The sequence below is a fragment of the Buceros rhinoceros genome, unplaced genomic scaffold, assembly GCF_000710305.1.
Source record: "Buceros rhinoceros silvestris isolate BGI_N320 unplaced genomic scaffold, ASM71030v1 scaffold17514, whole genome shotgun sequence".
Taxonomy (NCBI): Eukaryota; Metazoa; Chordata; class Aves; order Bucerotiformes; family Bucerotidae; genus Buceros; species Buceros rhinoceros.
In genome coordinates, this window is record NW_010409012.1 from 57,970 (window position 1) to 64,663 (window position 6,694).

The window sequence follows — 6,694 nt, forward strand, 5'->3', positions numbered from 1 at the left end:
GCTATCACTCCATCAGTTACAGGCGAAGAAAAAGGTCAGAGCGCGCCACTCTTCTTAGACTCAGATCTCTAATTGCCTGTAGCATGAGCACGGGTACTGACAGATCAGCATCTCCTGCTCAGGACACATTGACTCATCTGTGTCCAAGATCCAAACCAATTTTAAATTTCCTTTCTAAATCGTGTTGGTGTAAAAATTACTCATCAGTATGCGAAAAGAAATTTTTTGACTGAGTTTACTGCTCTGAAATCACTAATGTGCTAATCAACTATCAAGCTGGAGCTGAACTCCTACAGAAGTTAACCCTGTTAAAAATGAGTTCTAGGCCTTAGTCTCATCAGAAATTATGCACAGGGACAGCTTTATGTAGGTGAGTAGTTCTATCAAAAGCTCTGCTCCATACGAACAGTTAAGTAAGTTTGTAATTATTTGTGGGATCAAGTATTCAAAGACCAGCTAGTCTTATCTACCTCCCACTAGTGGAAGCTATATCCGAACATGACAAAAAGTTTCTCCATGTCTTGCACCTCTCTTAAGCAGCAGCTACTCAGGTCCTCAATTGTCTTGTTACAACAATTATTTTAAAATGACTGCAACCACCTACAGTAGAAATGCAAAGACCTTATCATATGCCATATATCTCTGAGTTAATATATTTTTTAAAAAGAAATTATTTCCCCAGACATGGCTAGTTGTTCACCTAAATCTACAAGTATCCCGTAGTGATAGAAGTTAAAAACTAATGTAGAAGAGTGGAGAGGGAGAGCTTTTCTCAATGTGAAAGAACTTGAGGGTCTGGATGACTTTTATGTGTGGTTTCTAAAGATTCTCTCTTTGTTTTTACTGTTTGTTTCATCTTGCCGCCTAAGTATTAATGTCCATCTCCTTACACTGTACTCATGAAGTTGCTGTTCTAATACCAGGTAATTGTGCTGAATGTTCATTCTGAAGGAGTTTCCCCTGGGTTAAAAATATTCAAAAATGAGAAGAAATAACTGCAGAAAAAAATGCCAAAAAAACTTAATTGAACCAGAACTTCAGTTTTCTCTAGATGTTGATGCAGAACTTCACTATAGTTGATTTCTTTTCAAGTTTGACTTGCCTACACTTCCAGTGCCATATCAGGCCCAAACAGTGGCTTTATCCACAGACAAAAAAAGCTATTCAGTGAGTTTTCCACGTCTTGGGCTTGCCAATTGGGCTTTTAAGAAAGGCCATTAAGTTTTCATGACTCATAAGCTGACAACAGTAGGAAACATGCTCAATTTTGTTTTGAAGTTAGTGTAATGATGTTGTCCTGCAACAAACCTTAACATAACTAGGAATTTTGATTTGACGCCAAAGTGAGCAATATTGCTGGTGACCTTCGAGCTGGCAGTAAAGTGGCATTCTCAAGGCCTTAAATTAGTAGGGCAAGCAGAATAGCAAGTCCGTTCTTGTGTTACAAACCGCAGTATGGTTGGCTCTACAGTTAAATTACCCTTCAAGACAAATAAAGATGGGTGGTCTTGGTCATGGCCGTAGACACCACAGGGACAACAATCAAATGAAATAATTTGGGCTAGTTCTTTCTGGTTTTGTTAGCAAGGCAAAAATACTCTTCATGCTAATCCATACCAATTTTAGGGCCACGTTCTGATCAGCAGAATATCAGGTCATTGCAGTGAGTACAGAGGACTATTTCTGGATCTAAGTGTTACACAGATGAGTATAACCATCAGCAAGCTAAACTCTACTCTGTGTTTTACTGGTATTAATACAGCATATATGAAGGTTACTACCGGAAGGAATGGAAGTTTTTCAGGTTTCTGTTCTGGAAGCAGGATTTGTGCTAGCAGAATTTGGCCCACAAGCCCGAAGTACATTTAGAACACCACGAACAGTAGTATCACGTCTGAAGTGGTCGAGGGCGTGCTATCCAAAAGGACAGTGCTGAGACTTGCTACTGACCAAGTCTTCTTGCAGTAGAAATGAAGGTTTGTGCTTACTACTGACAGTGTTGTTTAAACAACTCTAAGACAATTGGGTAGTTTCTTCAAGTGAAACAAATTATTTCTCAATTTGCCTTAAAGGAACTGTGAAAGCTTCTCTTTAACTTAAGCCTGATTGAAGTGAACTGAAACACTGTTTAATTGTATTTGTTGCTTTAGAGCTTTTGTTATATTGTGCCTACAAAGCAAATTATGTTTACATAAAAATATAAATAAAATATTGAGCATAGCATTATCCTTGGCTTACATGCTTTATTCTAATATTATGGTCACGTTAGGGAGCTGACTTGGAACTGGTTAAGAGGAAAAATATTTTCCATTTGGTCACTGAGGGATATACAAAGAATTTTTTTTTTTCAGTACAGAGTACCTCAAGGTTATTAAAATGGCTGAGTGTGCTACTTTACACAACATTAACAATTTAGATACAAAATGCTGAATGTTGCAGAAATTCAAGAGCCATTCTTAAAGTGTTATGGGGAGTATATTTTGATACATAAAGAAACTAGTTTCAGAATTTTAGCACTCAGATTGCATTGGGAGGTGGATTGACACTCAAGTTATCCTCAGAGAAATAATTCCTTTCAGAAATGAAGATACTCTTAAGAGAATAACCTTAAAATAGGATACAAAGTGCCATCACCACCTTAGCTAATAGAAAGTATCTGTGAAACATAATGAAGGAAACACTGTTCTAGTGAGAGGGCTGAGGGGCTGGGGAACAGGAGGTGAGCACTTCTCTGGGGCCAGGTTTGCTCTTAGAGCTCCGGCTATGCAGTACCCGCATCCCCCATGTCCACAGCTCCTGCCAGCTGCCATGCCCGCCAGGCACAGAGGCTCTCTGCTGGTCCCAGGCCTCGCCGCCGTCAGCCTTCTGCTACCTGCAGCCCTGCTGGAAGCAGCTCTGCCTCCGCAACCACCAGGACTGGAAAAGTGCTACGTTCTGCCAGACGTTAGGGGTGTCCCTGCCAAAAATCGTTTTCCTGATAAGCTGCAGGTTCCAGTACAAATCATTTTGTGCTCTTCTGCTAGGTAATCTTTGTAAATACATTTCCCACACAGAGATGTGTTACACTACATAGTACAGCAGTAAATGATGCAGCATCTTAGCTGCCCTACAAGAACGGAGTGAGATGGCAGATATGCCAGACGCATTATTTACGATAAGGACTCCTGTACTTGCGCTGAAATGGCGCCAGCCCTTGGGCTGACCAGGTGATAAGCTAATAACCAAACAGTGTTGTAAAGGACGGGGGGTGAAGGTAGCTGAATGGTGACTGGGGTGTCTTCTGGTGATACAGGGATTGTATGGCCTGAAGGATGTGTCAGGTCAGTGATGTTTTCCAGAGACTTAGAGGAGAAAACATTTCTTAACACAGAAGAGAGATGATAAGTGAAGTATTTTACTTCTGTAAGTCAGTTTGCTTTGGCAGATTGTTTTTCTGTTTCTCTGCTGCTGTTTTTTTTTTCATTCTAGTGTCTGCATTTTATATTAGGAATATTTGCCCACTGTAAAAAAAAAATATTTCTAACCAAGTAGAGAGACTGCCCTCTGTTTTCAAATCTTAATAAGCAAATAATGATCAGTGCATCCCTAATCACAGGGTCAGGATAAGGCTGAAAGCAAACAGCCAGAGCGTTTGCTATAAAGCATCGCTTTGAGTTTCCGGACCAATTCTATTGCAGACAGGAAAAATGAAATTAAGTGACTCGCTCAGTGCCATAATACTGTCATTTGGTTTAAGGATTTATGGTTCTCTGGCATTTAATTTTACACTTACTGAAGGAATCCTGATTAAACTTAGCAGCTGAGCTGGAAGTTTTCCCTCAAATCATACCTGCTCCAAAGCAAAGAACCTTGTGCTGCATGCCCTCAAGCTGAGACCCTGTCTGCAAAGCCCCATAGAAACATAAGCAGTTGAGAGACAATAGTCTACATTTTCCTTGCTTTCTCATCCAATAGGATAGCTCAGAGCCCGAACCAACAACAAATGTGGACATTATAAGCATTTGCTACTATTTTCTTGGTCATTCCCTCCACACATCTGATAGTCGCCTCTGGCAGAATATCACAGGGAAAGGAGCAACCTAGATCCCCGAACCTGGCCTTTTCCAACAGGCGGTGCCTTGATTCAGATGAGACTGCAGATCCAGCCATTCTGGCTCATCCTCCCCTCATGCGTGGAACTGGGATTGCTCCATCTGAGCATCAGATGGGAAATGGTCTGTAAAAATGAGTGCCATAATAAAGTCTGACTGCCAAGTGATGTTGAACCCATATGCGAGTGGTGCGTTTCTGCAGTGTGTCACTAGAGACAGTCAGTACTCACGACTTGCCATAAGCATGTGACAGGAGATTTATAGAAGGAATTGTCTTTAAGGTCTCACTTGAATGATCCATCTGCAACGGCTCACCTAAACGTATTAGATGCCATTGGCTGTGCTGTGCTTTAACCAATTCCCACAGTTAAACCTTAGTCTCATCTCAGCATTGTCTTCCTTGCAGCACATTCCCTGGCACTGTAGGTTAAGTCAATGAAGTATACAGAATATGATTCATATTGAACAAAACACAGATCAAAAATCTCATATGTCAGCAATGTATAAATTTATGACACAGTGTTCTGTTTGGTAATCATCAAGCAAAACAGGATAATAAAAGGATAATGGTTGCAAGCTTCCTTCCTTATTCCCGCTAAGATGGTAAACTCAACTCAACTGGAATCTCGCAGGAGTTTTACCACTGGCTTTGATAGGGACATCATCAAGCTGATTGGTCTTCTAAATGAACCTAATCATAGCTGCACTATTAAAAATTCAAGCAGTAAATTTATTTCTGTTGGAACTTACTTGGTGGGGAAAAGACCCACAGGATTCTTCTTTTAATCTTTCCTCCGTTCTCCATATTAAAATACACTATATACATTGCCAAACCCAATTATCTTTCTTGAGGATGCAGTATTCATTTATACAGGTTTTATGGAGCCACTGGAGCAAGTAAACGAAGTACAAAATGGAAAATCCTTGCACAGAGAATACATCTGCTCCTCTGCACTTGCAGCTGTGCTGCTTCTGATGCCTCAGGGGCCTTGCGGCCCTCCGCTCTAGCAGCGGCAGTGTGCGAAGGCCGGCCAAGCTCCCGCGTCAAGTGCCAGCTTGTGTAAGAAGCTTGGATATGAAAAGCGAGCACTTGTCTTCCAGGTCCTGCACTGAGACATAAATTTTCAGCCTTTCTGTAGAACAGCTCTTTTGTTTCCTGATCACATTAGATCCCTTACAAAGGCACTGCCTTGACAGGGACCATTCATTGTTTGTAACCTGGGGAGCATCTACATCGAGTAGCAGTGTGCAGTGCCAAGTTCCTCAAACTTACAGAGGCCCGAGCTCTTAAGTCTATGCAGCAGCATGAGGCACTGCGAAAACTTGCTGGCTCATATTTGGAAGCAGTCTTGCCACCTCAGCAGGCTGGACTAGCTCAGATTTAGTGCTGCACAAATATTACTGGCTCACTTGTACATGTCCAGCTTTGGTGACCTGGCACTACATTTCTTCTGCATGGGGACATGGTCCTAGACTGTTTTGTCATCAGAGAAGGCGCAAATGCTGTCGGTCTTCCGCAGGCAAAACTCTTGCCTTTAGGGATAATTTAACTCACAGGGACTTCCCCATTTCTGTGGGCTGAGAGCCTTCCAATAACATGCAAGTCTGTTGAGCAAGGGAGAGCACAGGGCTTGATAAAGCCATAAAAAAGCAGCACTTTCCACTATTTCATGCTCAGTGCATGGGAGAGGGAAGGACCCATGGCACAACCGCAGCTGCATCCTGAGCTTCCACTCACCAGCACTGTGCTGCAGCTGTGTACAGCTGCCAGTGCTGCGGAGCAGCACAGGGCCAGGAGCAAGGTAAATCCTAAGACTAGGCAGGTTCACGTTAGCTGCAGATCTCCACATCAGTCCTGGCCCTGTAGGGAGGGGTACAAGAACTGCAAAGATAGGTCCTGTGGCTGGAGAGGTGCCAAACATGAACATGGGCAGTGAGTGTCAAATCCAACCTGATCGTTCTCTCCCACTGCAATGAAGTGGTATCAAATGTGTCACCCTGACACTCAAAGATCAGCCAATTTAATCAGTCACATGTCCATGTAACTTGTGAAATCATGTCACCTTGTTGTATGATGCTGATTTGATCCAGGCAGAGCCCATAGCATTATTTTAGGAAACAATATTAACAAAACCAGGACAAACGATCTCCCACCCTTTTGAAAGCCCAAACGTACAAACATGTTTGACCTGATGGGTGTCTCTCTGCAACTGCTCTTCCTACAGTAATGAAACATCTAGAAAATGTATAATCAGAGTGAGCCTGATCCACTACTGGGTAACACTGCTGTAAGGCCATACAAAGCAGATTTACCCTGAGTATTAAGCAGACAGAGAAGAGCCTGGTCTTTTCTCTTTTCCTGTGATGGATAAACAATGTACAATCAGAGCTCTGCTAATCATTCCTAGGACACTTAAGACATCTGCTGGAAATGAGAATAAACTGCAGTAAGAACATACATGACAGAATGATCAATGAAATAACAAAAAAAATCTGTGAAGTTAATGTTTACACAGTGTCTAAATTACTTGGCAAATGCCAGAATATTTTCCATTTGAAAGTATCATTTGAAAATATTCGAATAAATAGCCTGTTTATTCCTG